Genomic DNA, 18,373 nt, shown 5'->3' with positions numbered 1-18,373 from the left:
TGAAACTGATGTTTGGAAGAAAGCAGTGTTCTGAAATCTTTTTGGAGTATGGCTGATTTTTAAGGAAATTTGGTCTGCCACTGGACATTCTCAGAGACTTGAACATTTTTTATCATAAATGCTGTAAAAGGGATTCCTGTTCTTGGTGGGAGGTTGAACTAGACCCCTGAGGTCTTTTCAATCTCCAAAATTGGAAGTTATGAGTAACCTGTGGACCACTCAACTTTCTCAGCGTAATACATGTTTTTAAAGAGAAGGTTGAGATGATGAATACAGAGTTAGGTTTCAGGGGCCCTTTCCCAGCTCAGAGACTGTTGGAGGGAAGACAGATCATATTTCTATTGCTATTTCCACACTTGACTTAACACAAGCCCCAGGAAGACAATAATATATCATCTTTTTACTCAGTCAGGGTCAGATAAAGTCTATAAAGTTCAACAAAATGCCAGAGCTATCGTCATTTTTCTCTTCTCAATGTACTATCCAAGTCTTTGGGATTTTGACTCAATTACAATATAATTTAGGGTCAGGAGAAGAAGAGAACAGGACTTTCGATAGTCCCGAAATTGGAATAGAGTTGTTCTATGAGATATTAGCAATTGTGGACAGTTAAACCATTTTGAGTTAACATCTCTACCTCCCTGGCATTCAGCTGTTGGTAGAACGTGTTCTATTGTGCTAGCAACAGTTGCAGCAGCTGTGAGGAAATCGCAGCCACCAACCAACCAACCAACTGGATAAATCATGGACTGAAGCTGGGATGAAAAAGTAAGTGCTTAACAATTCTGGACTCAACAGGTGTTCTTAAGCCAGACTAGAAGGAAGAAGGAGCAATGTTAGAGAGGAAGTCACAAGAAAATGAATAAGCCTTTACATAATAGAGCTAATAAGATTTTCTTCTTCAGAAAACATGTAATTTGCTTTCCTTTTCCAGCCAAGGTACTTGAGATATCTTATCCATTATTATCCAAAGCCATTTCTTTAGCAGATAAGATGAGAAATGACATATCTCAGTTTGATTCAAGATCACTCAACCCAGTATTATGAACAATTCCTTATGTTTTCTGAGCATAATTATTTCCCATGGAGATGCAATAAGCAGCAGCTTTCAGAACTAACTCAGTCCTAACTCAGGCCTGGATGGGGTGGGTGATACTGGCATTCTCCAACGTAATTTGAAATTTAAAATAATCTTACTTGGGCCTGGATTTCTGTAACTATTATAAGAATGTATTTTGGTTCGTGGGGCTTAGAATTTGAAAACTTGGTCAAAAGACTAGAAAACCTCACAGATAATGTTCACACTTGGATGCTCCCATTCTGTCTTATCAGTGAATTTCCTTATAGAAAGATATGAGCAAGAATACAGAGCACTTAAGGTTGTGTAGGATTCTCCTAGAAACTGAGCAGGGGAGCCAGAGAGAAAGGTAGAGTAGGTCAATAGGTGTAATATAGTAACTTGAATAAATGTGAAAACCTGTGAATGTTTTGGGCAGCATTTTTCTAAAGAGTGCTGGTGGAAATCCCACCTGAGAAAAATCAGTCATATAAAATGCATGAATAAGAGCAATGTTTATAAATATCCTCTATATTATTAGTAAAAATAACTCCATTGAGCAAGCTTAAAGGAGAAACAAAAGCAATCTATTAATTCAGTGAACAGAGAGCCACTTAAGTGCCCAGTAGGCCAGTGTATCTGGAATGCTGACTTACTCCTTGGCTGATGCCTCTAGAATGGCCTCCCTGTGGTCTGAATTCCTACCTTATTTTTTCTTTTCTCCTTCTACAACAAGATCAGTGTGCTTTACTTTCATAAGCATGCATCAAGTAACAGGGCAAGGGCATGTGCAGAGGGGACCATCTCTGGCAGGTAGGATTGGCAGGAGGCAGTGTACTTATGCATGGACCAAAAAAATGATGTTTTTAGTGAAAATAGCACAATCTATAGAACAATTTCTTTCTAATATGGATTGAGAATCTTGAAATATAAGGGAATTTTCAGAACCACAGATAGTATATTAGGTTGCTTAAATTTTGGCTAAGATTCTCAAAGAGAATGGGTATCTTCTGGCAGATTCACAGGCAGTATAGAAAATGATTCGTTTTACCCCTTCTAATGACCTATTAGTTCCATTCCCTACCTTTACAGTGTGTACCTTCCTGAGATCTAAGACATTGTCTCTAACAGCCTAACAAATGTACTTTAGCAAACATTAGGAGAAAACAAGATCATGTATTTATGCTTTAAAGAAAATACGTTTAAGGACTTTGCTTTTTTGTCATATTTTATCCAAAGTAGAGGTTGGAGTTAAGCTTCTCTTTTGTACTCAGAGACATTTAGAATTAAACTCAGAATCTCTTTCAGGAACACAGATTTGATTTCAGAAATACTGCACATCCTCTATTTTATTAAATGTGATCTTGCAAACACCTGCAAACTTCTGAAAAATTGCTATACCTCAAATCTCCTGAATCCAGTGTGCCTTTAAAAAAGAGAGAGAGAGATTAAGGACACTCCAAGTACTACATTCCCAGCAAACCACATAAGAGTGAAAGAGCATCACCTAAAGCCAGTCTGGTCATGGTTGAATTGCCACCCCAAATTAGTATTCATGAGGGTCTCCCTGACAAATGGAGTTATTATCCACAGATGCTGTAAACATAAATCAGGAGGATATCATCAATAATGTTGTATTCTCTTTGTCCTCATTGTGTTTACAGATCTTGCTTTGAACAGCACATAAATACTTGGAGCATATTGCGGGAAACATGCCACTCATCTTATTAGCTTTCTCTGGCTCCAAGCTCTGACGCTGATCATCCCGACAGTGTTTGCCAACAACAAAAGAAGCCTATTGATCACATTACTTCTCTCTTTGGCAGCCTTTCTGCCCACGATTACCTTGCATCACTTGCCTTAAGTCAAATGTCACAGAACAACTTACCAGGGATGTATCTATCTAATACAGTAAAATAAATTACTATGAGTATAATTGGAGGAAAATCTTTATTGTGAATTGTTTACAATTTATAATTTTATTTCTTGGCATTAACGAACAGTCAAAATCAAAACTTACTTTGGAAGCTCCAAATCCATAAAATTGTACTCATTTACAATTTATTTCCTGAACAGTTTGCAGAGTCCCAAATATCTTGGAAACTGATCCATCAATCATTCTCAGAATCACTCTATGTATGAACAGTTTTCTCTGCTGGCATTTTCATTCTATAACAGAGTATCTCTATTGAAGTTTCCTGGTAATTTTTCATCTGTGTCATAGCCTTCATTTGTCTTTCACTTATTTTGGATAGATACTATGAAAGGATACATTACTTTTTAAGTTGAAAATAATACTTTGCAGACCGAGAATTTAGGAATGTAACTAGGATATACATACTCAATGTGAAAAATAGAAAGGCTGTTGTGAGATTATTTGGCAGGAAAAATAATATTTGTATTGCAGTATTATAGAGAGCAGGTGCTCACATGTAAAGACAGTCATTCCATAACCGGTCTTCCTGACACATTATATTCTGTATCCTGTTACCTATAATTTCTAGGCTGTTAGTCTCTCCAGAGGAACTGGCTGTCTCTACCTGTCCTAATATGGAGCAATTCTCCTTCACTGAAGCATATGCCATACTTGGCTGTTAGTGTGCATTTTCAGGTCTATATCCACCAACATAAATCATGAAGAATGCAGGAACTCGGTCCTGTTTGTGGCTGATCCTTGCCTGATCCTTGTGGCTGTCCTTGGGCAAATCTTGAATCTTCAACTACTTTATCTGTTCTGTTTTGCTGACTTGACTCTGCTACCTAGCTTAGTATTCAATCCGAGTATCTGTCCTCACCTACCCACATACCCCCATGTGATGTCTCTGAAAGAAAAATTAAAGGGGTGGGCTTAATAGTATAAAACCAAGAGAAGTCTTCTTGACAGCAAGGCCTTTGACTGAAATCAGAAAATGAAGAGCCGTATTCCTATGTGCCATGTTTAACTGAAGACTAAGTCACCTCAAAGTCATAAATATGGCAGAAATGAAAATCATGAAAGAAACTACTGTATAACCTGCTGAGTGCAAGCTGGAGGAGACACTTCAGGAAACATGGATCCCTTTGAATTCTCCTGGAAGCTACTGAGACTCCATACTCTGAAGACAAAATAATTGCATTGTTTTAGAAAAGACATAGCTAAGACATGTCTAAGCCTCTATGTTATTTACTAAGTGCCTAACATGTGCTTGACAATTTTCCTTCATTATCTCATACTCACTGCTCACGTTTTTTCTTTATGGCTTTAAACAAGTAAAGCAATTTCCCACTTGTTTTTCCTGATACTGTCTTTGAGCTCCTTCTCTTCCAAGAAGACTTTTCTAAACTATCATGTCAGCCAGTTTTAACATTAATCGTCTTGTGATTGATTCACATCTGACATATGTGGTCTGGACTCCTAGACCACTACTTTTGTATGGGTTGTTTCTGCCAAAATCTGGGTCCATAGGATTCATTGATTTATTAAATTGTTTATTAATGTATTCATTTAGAAAATAGTTGAGAGATAAGCATGAGCAAGACCATAACCTGGAATCTTTTAGTCAGCAACAAAAAATAATCAATTGTAGCATAATCTCTAGTATTATCATCTCTTTTTTTCTTTTTCTTTGCAACCAGGGCTTTAGACCCTGAGGATGGAATAGTATCAAGACTGTCGCTCCAACCATGAAAATAATGTATGCTGCACTGTCCCCTGCAAAACTCAGCTTTTTCATCTACCTCTTTTCTTCCCTAAGGATATTTGGTGAATAATTGAAATAATTGCAGAAATAGATATTGAAAGGCTTTTTGTAAATCCAGGGTATTATTGTCTCTATAATTAGGCCATGCACGGTATATAGAAATCTTGATTAGAGCAGTGCTTTTTCAACAGCTAATTAGCTTGCACAACAATATGTTTCCTGGATATGTTTTAGAGGATTGTTTTATGTTTTCCTTTCACTCCTGTCTCCTGAGAAAATGAATTGAAGTGTCCTTAAAGGAAGACTCAGAGCCCTGAAGGGTAAAACCTGCTGAGTGAGGCTGATGGGGGGACATTTCCCTGAGGTGGCTTAGAATAAAGTATATAGCTTCTGAGCTGAGGCATACAGATGACTAGGCTGTAGGGGGCTGTTGGCTGTCCAGCGATTATGTCAGAGGCAGGGAACCACCATGCTCCATGGTTTCACCTGCACAATACCTTTGGGAATTTTCTCCTGTCCAGAAAAAAACCCTCTCATTCTGTTCAAATGTCTTAAATCCTCCTCTGATTTTCCAGGGACTCTGTGCCCCCATAGCATTTATTTCACTTATGTTGTGATTATTTGTTTGTTATGTCTTTCTCCCCTTCTAGACAAGGATCTCATTAAAGGAAAGGATTATTTCATTTTCCAATCTCTATGCGAGTTGGAAGAAAATAGGAAAATATTTTGCTTGATTTTTAAGTCAGTAATCCTTGAACCATCTGAATCTCAGACTCAGGTGAGTCTATCAATTCCCTCCTAAATGAAGTGCATGTATTAAAAACTCATAAAATTGTAGGAAATATATAGACTATTCTTGCTCCTCAAAACAGATACACTTACTCCAGAAGAATCCTTTTACTTCTTCTCCTCTGCTCTCATTCCCCAAAATAGTCATCAGATTCTGATACAAGCCAACCAATTAAAGACAATCTTGGTCTTGCATTTGAGTTGCACTGGAGTACAGCAAAATCTTGTTGTGTTTTATATCTCTCAGGAAAATGATCACTATTGTCTTCAGGTTGCAAATATTTACTTCTGAAATTCACAGGAAAAGAACACATGGGCTACTCCAGCACATAGAGCCACTGTGTGATAAATTTTGGATGGGAGAGTTTAAGACCATTGCTTAAATTCAAATCACTTCTGCAGGAAATTCTCCTTGGTGGTTTGAATCTATGTATTGCTGTCGCACCAGCAATGCACTCATCACAGACCTCTCCACTGTTAACATGGAATGATTCTTTTATTTTTTTTATTTTTTTTTTTTTTTTGAGACGGAGTCTCGCTCTGTCACCCAGGCTGGAGTGCAGTGGCGCAATCTCGGCTCACTGCAAGCTCTGCCTCCCGGGTTCACGCCATTCTCCTGCCTCAGCCTCTCCGAGTAGCTGGGACTACAGGCGCCCGCCACCACGCCTGGCTAATTTTTTTGTATTTTTAGTAGAGATGGGGTTTACACCGTGGTCTTGATCTCCTGACCTCGTGATCCGCCCGCCTCGGCCTCCCAAAGTGCTGGGATTACAAGCGTGAGCCACCGCGCCCGGCCCATGGAATGATTCTTAACTGATATTAAAGGTGGAGAATAACAACAAAATCACTCAGTAGTCTTTTATCACAGTACACATACCCCATTTTCTTCTTCCATGAGAAAGGGACATTCAAGGAATGGGTATTGCTATATTGAAAGAAGGGATTTTCTAGGGTTAGGGGATACTGTGCTATTTTCTCCAGATGGGTGGGCATTTATAACTGAAATAATTTCACAAACTTAAGTTACAGAAATTTATTGAGAACTTTATACATGTAAGGCATTATTCTTAGTCCTTTATTTTTATTATCATGCTTAACACAATAATTTTGTGATATAAATATAATTGTCTTCCATATTTGGCAAATAAGGAAACAACCTAAAAGCTCACACAGTAAAGTGGCAAACCCATCTAGATGTCTCATCATGGAGCATGTACTTGGAATCTTCATGCTACCTGCTTCTCTGCATAATGATGATTTTCCCACCCCCATCTTCAGCCAGGTGAGAATCACTATGATAGGATTCTAGCTTTGGAAGGTAGCAAAGCATCCATCCATCCCCAAGAAACAGCCCCGTCTTCTGAATCTCCCAATTATCTGTCACCCTCCCTGCCCCCTCTGCCACTTTCTCGAACATTGCCCATGATTAGAAAACACAGATCCTCATTAAAGTCCATCCCTCCAGCCTATTGGTACAAATTAAAACTAGCAGTGGCCCGTGCAGTGAACTCAGTAGGATCCTAGCTAATAATTTTTGCAAATTGAAAAATAGGCTTTTTCTTCATAAGCACCATCTGTACCCTCAGGACATTCTTATTAACACTTTCTCTCCTGTGCTATCCTTCTACTGAAAACTTCTCAAACAAAGGTTGCAGAGTTTCCCATTGATCTGGCCCCTGAGACCTTTCTAAAGGGCTTTAGGCAACCAGCAGCTTATCTGGCCATTACAGCAACATTGTGAATGAACTCTGTAAGCCGTGTGGTACTATTTCCAAATTACAGATGAGCCTGCAGAGGCCCAGAGACTTGAAAATGATACGCCCATTCATCGAGTAAAGGTTTTAAGTGTTCACTACATATCAGGCGTTATTCAAAGTTCTTCAGGTACAGCACTGAGCAAAACAGAGAAAACTCAGTTCTGGCTTCATGGAAAATAATTCTAGTGGAAAAAAAATTATGTCATAAATGGGGCTCCTTTCTCATGTAACACAGCTACAGAGAAGCAAAGGTTGCCTCCTTCAAGCCCAGTCTCATGCCAGAGTCTATGCTCCTAACCACCGTTTTATCCCATGCATTGTCATGCAGCTGGCTGGTAGAAAGGGATTCAGGACACATCTCCTGAATTTTGGTCCAGGTTTTCAGCACAGGACTAACTTTCTGAGAGAAAACATAAGTATACCATCAATTTCTTTGACTGTATCCAGAGAGGTTTTGTGTATTCTCCATTTTCCCATTTGAGTAGTGGCCAAGTGTATTGGGCTTCTGGTCATACTAAAATATGGCTCAAATGCACTCTTGCCCTGCAAAGTGACTGAGTGGCCTGGATAAGCCCAAACCCTCCAAGCCATTCTTAAATGGAGTCCCCACCTCACAAGTCTGTTTTAACTATTAAATTATGTATTTAAAGTACTGGCACAATTTTTAGTAGAGAATAAGCACTCAAAATACTGTAATTATTATCTTTCATATTAAGTGATAGATCTTTAGCCTTCTCCAATGACTTCCTGTCATCCAACTGTCTCCCCTTTTGTTTAAGAGAGGCTAGGACCACAAGGAAGCTGTGTCAACACCAGAACAAAGGGCTTCAGCCTCTATATCAGGGTGTCCAATCTTTTGGCTTCCCTGGGCCACATAGAAGAATTGTCTTGGGCCACACATAAAATGCACTAATACTGATGATAGCTAATGAGTCAAAAAATATTTTTAAAAATCTCATAGCATTTTAATAAAGTTTATAAATTTGTTTTGGGTATCATCCAAAGCTGCCCCGGGCTGCATGCATGGGCCACAGGTTGGACAAGCTTGCTCTCTATACAATACAGCAGCTAACTTCACTGATGATTCTGAGGAACACAAGGATCACCAGGAGGTCTGAAATTTCTACCCAGCAGCTCTGCTACTGCTTAGGATTTCAACTACTCCATCAACTTTCACCATGTCTTCAAACCATGAGCAAAACCAATTGATTTGAACTGGATTAAATAAATTGATTCAGCAAAACTATTTTCTGAGATCTATTCTGTGAAGGGCATAATGCTAAAGGATGATGATGATGATGATGAAGACGAAGAAAGGTATGGTTTTTGGAGCATCTACTGTGTACCAGACACAATAACGTTGCTTTACATTCACTATTTCATTGGATGCCAACAATATTCCTGCAATATAATTCTAATTTTGCAGATGAAGAAAACAGGGTTTAAGAGTGACAAGTCCTGGGTTCAAGATCACGTAGTAATAAGTAGCACAACCTGGACTGAATCCTTAGACTATCCAACTACAAAGTCTCTTTAGGCTTTTCTTGCTTGTTTGAGATCTGGTAACTGATCTCTAATAGCCCATTTCATATAGAGATACTTCTCTCCCACCCAAGCCAGTGCAGATCTCACCAGTGTCCAGTGTATAGGACACAGGGTGCAAAACAGACAAAGGTACTGAAGAAGCTCAGAAAATGAAAAAGGTAAACTTGCCTTTGACACGTTGGGAAGAGACCTGCAAATGTGCAAAATGCAAGTCTGTGAAAATGTATTTTGAGAATTACATGGAGTTTAGAACATTCTTCACTGTTTCTTACACCTCGGATTGTTGGGAATATTGACTCTTTCTCCACCCCTTTTGTAAGGGGATGGTGAGTGGCAAATGCCATTGCTATCCCACTCCATAGGCCCTCAGCTTACCTGTCAGTCCACCTACACTCTGGGAGATTTTTCAAACATGCAAAGAGCTGCCTACTCCAAACACACACAGATCTCAGGTCCTCTGCTTGAGGGCCCTCTCTGAATCCAGGATCTTGGAGTCCAGAGTGCTAGGAGATTCACCTCTCCAAAGGTAAGCCGTAATCAACAAGAGATGGAAATCCATACATGTGCATTTCAGTGCCTTGTTCCTTAATGAGACAATACTGACAATACTGAGTTTCAGTCTATGCAGTTTTTCAGAGCACCCCGAAGAGACGGAATCCTCAATGGTTACCTGCTTATTAAGGCATCCTTGATTGGCTTTGTACCCTTCCCTGTCACCTTTGCCCCTCCCTCATCTAGGTATTACCACCTAAAGAAAGTACCTGCTCTCAAGTTCATGTCTCAGCATCTGATTTTGAGGCCACCCTGCCTAAGACAAGGTGAGAGAGATCCCAGATTAAGGACATCTGCCATTTCTTTCGGTGAAGTTATTAGAGAAGTTCCTACACCTAACACATCTCACTTTTCAAAACTTACAGCTTGACTTACATATTAACTCTGCCTGATTAAGCCGCCAACATCGACCCAGTTGCTGGTGACACTGAGCTTAGTGCCGCCAGCAGGCAGTGAAATAAATGTCACACCCTGGGCCTGTCCAGGAGAGGTTTATAGTCTGCAGGGAGAAAAGGGTGACTCTCATGCTCCAATTAAAAAATTAAGAGACAGCATATAATCAGGTACGAGTCTAAGAGACAGCTGCTCTGCAGGCTTGAAGACTTTAGAGACAGTGGGGAAGAATAAAGGCTCTAAATAATGCAAGTCTCTCCAGATGTGCCATAAGGGGGATGTCCAGTGTTCTATGGTTTACAAGACGTAAATTGCCTCTGCTCTTCGATTTCCATCAACACCAGTCACAGCAAGTTAAGCATAGCATACAGAGGCATGGGAAGTCAGGAAAAGATTAATGAAGCACACCCAGTAAGAGATTCAGATACCCTCAGGGGAGCTCAAATCCCCCTTCTACAGAAGGGAGCTGGCATCCTGGAACACAGAAGAAGCACCCCCCTTGAGGGGCAGGACCACACATCACACACCATACATCACGCACACAGAGCCATTGTGCAGGGCTGAAACCAAGTAAATCCCAAACTTTGCTTGGCCCAGATTTCCCAGTTGAGTTACATGGGATGCGACTTTGGTCTCTGACAAATTAATGGAAATGGGATTTATATTGAAAACACAACAATGAGCAAATGAGGAAATTCGCATTCAATTTAAGTCACATAGGCTGTGAATTGGTTGTGAATCTGGCTCCGTGGGCAAAAGGACTGAATAGGGTCAGCTGTCTGAGCTGATGTGTGAAGTTTTTAGGTTAGTTTTGATCCAGGGCTCATCAAATAATTTATAGTAGGAGCCAGGTACAAAATAAAGTGCTTCACATTACTACTCTAATTCTTGCAACAAACTCATCAAATAATTCTACATGCATTTCTTGAGTAAAAAAACATGCTCGGAATGGTCACAATGGTTCAGAAGAGACAGAGCCAAGACTTTAGATAATCATCCGAGACTCTGGCTCCTAACCACTCTTCTAATTATATTCAGCAAATAAGTAACATTGGACATTTGTGCACATACTTAATGGGGATGTAAGCTTTGATACATGTAAAATGCATTCTACATGCATATATTAATGTACATATCATAATACAGTTAGCTGATAGAAAAGTTAACTTTCTAATTTGTGACCTAGCACACTTTTGCTTAAAAATTCCATATTCGTTGCAGGAGATACAGTTGTCCTCTTTCATGTTTGAAAAGTGAATGAATGAGAGATTTAAAGTTAAGTTTCCCTTCCAATACCAAGGCCTTTTCATTTCATTTGCACCAACCCAAATGCCCTGCTCTTGTTCAAAGCACTATTGTCCGTGAGCAAATATGTTTGACTTCTCCTGCTGTGCTTTTTTGCAATTGCAATTGCATCAGTGTAACTCGGGCAACACTTCCAAGTAGCTATTGAAGAAGTAAAAGGGATAACACTTCATAAAATTAGTTGTTTGTTTGTGGGTTCCCTAAGTTTTCTTTTCTGCTACAAACATCTCTTATAAGAATGCTTATTTATCCTTATTTATACTAATTTTACCTTTTTTAAAAGCAGTTTCACATAGATTTTTGCACAACAGTGATGTATAGTTGGTAGGGGATTATAATGCCCATTTACAGAAAATTGAGACTCAAAGGATTCACAAATCATCTGAATACTACTCACCCAGTACTGGAGTCAAGTCTTTACTTCAAAATGTACGTACGTGTATGTATTTGTGGTTACGCATATTTTAATGTTGGTCAATACACATTTTCTGAACACTCACAATATACCAGGAAATGTGTAGAGAAGCAATGCATGAGTTGTGGATTTTGCATTCAAAAATTAAGCAGGAAACCAGGTAAGAAATCATTAAAGTCACCTGTATTGTAAGAGAGACGTAAATAAAGTGTGATAAGAGTGTGGACAAGGGAGAGACTAACAGTGCCTATGGCTGAAAAATCAGGTAAATCTTTTTAGAGGTATTTTAGTTAGCCCTGGCAGAAGAAGATAATTTGTACAGGTAGAAAAATTAGGGAGAAAGAATTCTATGCAAAGAACACCAGATAAGGACAATAAGGATATTTGGAAGATGGAGAGTGTTGTAGAATGGCTGGAGTCCAGAATGTAAGAAGGAAAGTGTGAGGAGTAGACATGGAAAGCAAAAGTGTGGCAATGTAACTAGTGCCTCTTAAAGGCATGCCAAAGAGGATGGACTTTATTTTACAGAAATTGTAGAGGTTTTACAATTTCTAAGTGAAATGGAAAAAAAATAATTCCCATGAGTAGAGAAGAAATTGGAACGGATCAGTGGGGATGTCATGAGTGACCGAGAAAATATCCCTTCCTCTGTGAATCATCCTTTTGACTCCCCCAGGTGAGGATAGCTGCTTTGTCCCTGGAATCAACAGTGCCTTGCCCTTGTGCCTACAACAGCACTTAGTATATGTGTTTTAGTTTTCTTGTACCTAGATCTGCCACAATTTTGTCTTCCCACTTCCTCTGCTCCACACAAATCAAATGGAGAACAACTGGACACAGTTTCTGCCATTTTGTACACAAATAATCTTTATATCCAAGGATGCTGCACACTGATTGGCTCACAGTATGTGCTCAAATAAAGGTTTATTGGATTTCATTGAATGGAATCCATAGGCAAGGAGACAAGGACAGATGAATATATCAATGAATTTTAGGTAGAATGAAAGTAAAAAAAAATTCATGGCTGAGGGTCATTATTTTCTCAGTGTGATAGGAAGCAAGTCATCTATTGTAGGGGAAAGAAACATAAATTATGTTGATTTCTTAAGGAAGTCAGTTAAGGTTTGGCTTCAGAGGATACAAAAGGAAATCTAAAACAGAAAAGGGGGAAAGGGCATTTAAAATTGCTCTGTACATACAGAAGGGAAGAGAAAGCATTGCTGTAGAGTAGAGCATTTACATCTGATTTTATGACTTGTTTGCAAAGAAGAAAGATGGTCTGATGGTCCTAGCTTGGGGATCTGTCACATGCTTGGGTTCAAGTAGTCGAAAGCACTGAGGATTTTGGAGAAGGACTGGTTACAATATCATAAATGGATGGAGAAGAAGGGTAAGAGAATATGGAGTGGAACGTTCCACTAAGAAATTTTAAGAGATTGACTCCAGGAAAAAATGAAGAGTGTGAAAACTAAGTTAAGTAAATAAAGTAGAAAGATTGACTTTTAAGACAAGTGAAAAAGCAGATACTTGGGAGCCAAATAGACAGTGATTTTAACCCCAGATCTACTACCACATATTAGCTGTGACCTGGCCTGAATTTAGTAATCATTTAGAAGCTTAATTTTCACAAAAGCAAATAGGTACTGTCACATGATTTGGAAACTGAGAAGTCTTCTGTGCTTCCAAGTCAGAGCTGAGAACAAAAGGATCCCAGGGAATCACCAAAAGTTGGAATCAGTGTGTCCAGGTAAGAGGTGCTACTAATAGAAATGACAGGCACCAGCAAACCCATCGTTCACTGAAGTCAAAATAAAGAATATCCAAGTATTGGTGAAGAGAGATCATCATCGCCTCCCATGCTGAGGTGGGTATCCTCTGCTTGTACATCAGACCCTCCCTCCACAGTTCTTCACTCTGCTCAAGGCTCTGAGATGGTGGCATCTGTGAATTGCAACACCAGGATCCCCTGCCCTCTGGATTCTGGTTGTTTTCTGCTATTGTGAGACACCAGCAGGAAACTGAAGGGCAAAGAAGAGAGAGGTCAAAGTAGTTATCCCCCTGGGCTGACTTCCTGCCAGGTCACTAGTTGCTAGTGACAGTGTTTCTATGACTAGACTTCCTACTGGGCAAAGTCTTCCATAGGTACAACTCTTTTTATTCACATACTCCTGAGTAAGGAGACTATAGAGAACAATATCTAATATTTCTTTTTTGATCAGTTGACTATCTTTGCATATTCTTAAGGGCATCATTTTGAGGATCATTTTTTACTGCTCAAGGCACAAAAATCATACGATATTTCATTGAAATGTACCTGCCAGGCTACATCAGTTGTTCCAATGTGTCTGTGCGTGTGTATCGTGTGGTATTGTATTATGTTGAACCACATCATGCATTTTTGCCAAAACTTTCTCTTCATCCTGAAATGGATATATAGCTAAAGGCAAAAGCAAAGCCACTGAACTGAAAGTTCTGTTTTAATTCTGGTTAATTGAGGTTGTCAAAAATATACGTATTACGAAAGCAAAATAAAATGTCTTCCATGAAGTTCTGCCTAACAAATATAATAGGAGTTACAAATAATGCCTGGAAAAAAGCAGCCTGCAAGACCTGGAGAATATCAAGCAGTAAGTTTTCCTTGTCTGAGACATATTTTAGAGAAGAAAAATCCCTGGGCTTCGAGCTACTATTGATGCCATTATGAGGCCCTTCTGCACAGCCAGCACAGAGAATGCAGCCAGCACTTCCTGATGCTGCCTTTGTTCTAAGTGCAACTGGGGAAAGTGGGCCCAGCAAGCCCTTTGCAGCTCACCTCGCAGTGGCTATAGTCTGTAGTGCTAAGCAGCACACAGAAAGCCTAAAAATAAAATCTGTCACCTCCAAGTCTTCTTTCCTATTCACATTTCACTCAGGTTAGTTTCCCACTGCTCTCTACTTGCTTAGGATGACAATGGCAGAGCCATCATTAATTAATTCGTAATAAAAAGCATTTTATAACCTCTATCACAAATATCAAATATTCATCAGCTCTACACAGCCAGCCAGATTCCTCTCTGGTAGCAGGCAGTGGCTGAGTTAGATTTTACTTAACTTTTGGAAGGGGAGAATAGTAATTACGATTTTTTAAAAAAATTATAATCATCTTTCAATAAAGCAGTTTTTCAAATTATAAATCATATTTATGTGGAAGAGATTGGCTTAGATGATCTCTAAGCATTTATGTCAACCCTGATCCAACTACACACAAATCACATGAAAGGGCAGAAAATGTGCTTCTAAAATAAATTACTATCCCAGTGCTATTAACAAACCAGAAAGTTCCAGGACTTCGTAAGAGATAGATGACAAGCAGAATTGGATCTATGTAAAAGCAAACCCAGAGAAAATACAGCCAAACTCATAGAGAATACTATTGCAGAGTCAAGGGCAGTTCTGAGGAACTTTATATCTAGGCTTAATAGAATCCTGGGCAATAAGGGAAGGATAGAACTTGAATAGGGGATGATTTGGAGAACTCAACAGCCAAGCCAACTGAATTTTTCTGGATTGCGTGCAGCAGAGGGATGCAGAGAGATTTCCATCTTTACCAAGGCAAGAAGAATGGTGCTCCAGGGACAGAGTATTGTCCCTGAAAGGTCCTAATTTCCAGAGAGGTGTCAGCATACCAAGTAGTTGGGTGATCACTATCCACTATCTCTGGCAAGCTCCTCCTTCCCTTGGAGTCACTGAAGACAGGCCAGGCATTTCAAAATTATCCCTCACTCAATGGCAGAGCAAGAATCATAAAAGCAAAGGTGAGAAGACAACCAGAGATGTATTTTCCCATATTTGGGGAGTAATTGACTTTATTTTTAAAACCTTTAGGAAATTTTTTGTTTCAATAGTGAAAAAAGTATGTATTCCTGAGCTCCCAATTTGACGTACTTTTATACTAAAATAGCACCAAATTATATTAAAGTGGAGATAATTGCTCTGATAATTTGTATTAGCTATTAATACATAAAATAACAATGCATTTTTCTTGTATTTTTAGTCTATAATCTAGCTGGTTACTTACTTTCAATAAACACTTGTGTAGATACTAGATACTGTACACTTAAGAAATACTAACAAAACATTTGACCCGTGGAGCACAGTGGCAGCTACCCAGGAGGCTGAGGCAGGAGGATCACTTGAGGTAAGGAATTTGAGGTTGCAGTGAGCTATGATTGTGCCACTGCACTCCATCCTGGGTGACAGAGGGAGGCCTCTGTCTCTAAAACAAAACAAACAAGCAAAAAACATTTTACCCAATGTTTGTGAAGTCACCCTTTCATTAAAAATCTGAATCAATTTCTAAAGTACAAAATGAATCAATAGAAATAATATAAATTATATCACACTTTCAAAGAGTTTTTTATTATAATGATCATACTGCATGAAATTACCATTGCAGTAAATTGTGAAAATTTGAGTATTCTTAGTCAAGCACAAAATATAACACACAACAACTATAAAGCTGAGATCCTTTTATGGTGATCAGATACTCATGAAGTCTACACAATTCAAATGCAAAGCAATATTCTTTGGCTGAGTTTTGAGAATTCTTGACAGTCAAATTGGTGTACACTGGGGTATCCCTATACATGACTTCCATAATCAGAGTCACGACAGGCTAAGAAGCAGAATGTACATAGATACAAAGAAAATTAGTTACTGGAAAGATATAGCCAAGGGATTCGCCTCAATTCTCCAATTATGCATACAAGGAAAAGTAGGTGGAAAGTCTGAGAGTGAAATTTAAGAGACACGAAGGAGAGATTCAGAAAATCCAGCTAAAGAAAACAGAAAGTAGAATAAGAAAGCATCAAAAAATAACTGAAGATACAAATCTTCTGATTTAAAGGTCGAGCAAGATTTAAAGATCATATGTAGATACTTCAATGACTTGAAAATGAAGGCTTAGAGAAAGATATGCCAAGCAAAAGATAAGGGAAGAAAAGATGATATGATAGAGTTAAAATAAGATTAAATAGAATGCAAAGGAATAGAGGGTTGTAAACTAGACAAAATAAAACATACATATGGATTCACCCAAAAAGCTATAATATTTTAAGATATTTTAAAATTGCTATTATAGCTTTGAAATATTTAAAACAATCTCATTAAAAAACACAAAAAGAGAATGAGAAACCCATAATCATTACTGAAGAATTTAGTGTCATCTCCCTGTATTGGACAAAACAAATAAATAGAGTATCAAAAATTAAATAAAACTGCATTGCAAATAGCAAGTCTTACCCTGAAAAATAAAGCACCATACCCTGCAAATGGAAAATAAACATTCCTTCAAATACACATGAAACATATTCTCATATATGATGGCTTAAAAAAGAGCTCAGTAAATTATAACCATATTCTTCAAGTGCAGGCAGCCAAAAAAATACAAATTAAATATAAATTAGACTACCATAAAATCTATTAACTTGGGAAGTTTTACACTGTCTTTTAAATAACTATTGAGTTGAAAAGGCAATATAAAAAGCAATCTGGTTAGAAAGGGAGCTTCAAAACTCTATTTGTAAAGCACTTTATTTAAGAAGGAGAAAAATCTCTGCCTATGTCAAATAGCAGGTTTGATAGACCCTGATGGGGTTTATGGGAATCTAGATTTCTGCTCTCTTACACTTTCCATCACACATGCTCTAAAACCAAACAAATAAAACCCCCACAACTAACCTATGATAATCAACTACTGACCAGCTTTGAAGAAAGGAAAACTTTTATGCACTAATGATAAGACTTTACATTGGTAATTCTTTAAGAAGGGCAACTTGTTTTTATCGGTAATAATCGAAAGTGTGCATACCTTTTGATCTAACACTCTTTGCAAACTAAAAAAGCAGTACTCACACATGTATAAATACACAGTTAAGAATATTCTTTGCAGCACTACTTTTACTAGTAAATAGGAAACAAAGAACTATAAATCAGTGGAGAAATGTTTACATAAATGATATTTAACCCATTCTATGAAATATGAAGCAGATTTTGTTCTATTTTGCTTTATTTTTAATTTATGTAATAATTAAGGATAACTATATGTTTCAATGCAGAAGTAAATTCCAGACATATTATCAAATGAAAAATGCAAGTTTTAAAATAGTACATATCATGTGAGCTCATTGAAAAGATATGTATTTGTGTAGATACAGATATTTAGAAAAACTGAAGAAGAAGATATGATAGACATATTTGAAGGCATGGGGAAAATCCCCAGAACAATATACAGTGAAATGTGAACATCAGAATTTCCTGACGTGGGTATCTTAAGGAGAGTCTTAGGAAGCACTTTCATATCTTGATTCTGAATATTTAAGTAGCACCTGGATCTTAATCAGTGAAAAATGTATTGACGTATTATAGCTGAATAAGCACACAAAATTATTACACTGTAATAGTCAATCGGTATCCATGGGTTCCACATCTATTTGGAGTCAACTGATTGTGAATTGAAAATACTCAGAAGAAATATGGATGGTTGTATCTGTACTGAACATGTACAGACATTTTTTCTTGTCATGACTCCTGAAACAATACAGTATAACAACTATTTACCCAGCATTTAAATTGTATTAGGTATTTTAAGTAATCTTGAGATGACTTAGAATATATGAGATGATGTCATAGTTTACGCAAATACTACACCATTTTACACAAGGCACTTGAGCACCCATAGATTTTTCTATCATTGGGAGTCCTGGAAAACGCAAAGTAGCAAAAAAGCAGAAAAAAAATCACTAAAATTACACAAAATTTACTGGTAGCAAGCACAGTGCACCGTATACATATTGTTTTCTTTGAAAATTTTGAAATCAAGCACTGTGGTACTTCTATTTGT

Source organism: Nomascus leucogenys, chromosome 19 (assembly GCF_006542625.1).
Source record: "Nomascus leucogenys isolate Asia chromosome 19, Asia_NLE_v1, whole genome shotgun sequence".
NCBI lineage: Eukaryota > Metazoa > Chordata > Mammalia > Primates > Hylobatidae > Nomascus > Nomascus leucogenys.
Note: the sequence above shows the minus strand (reverse complement) of the source record.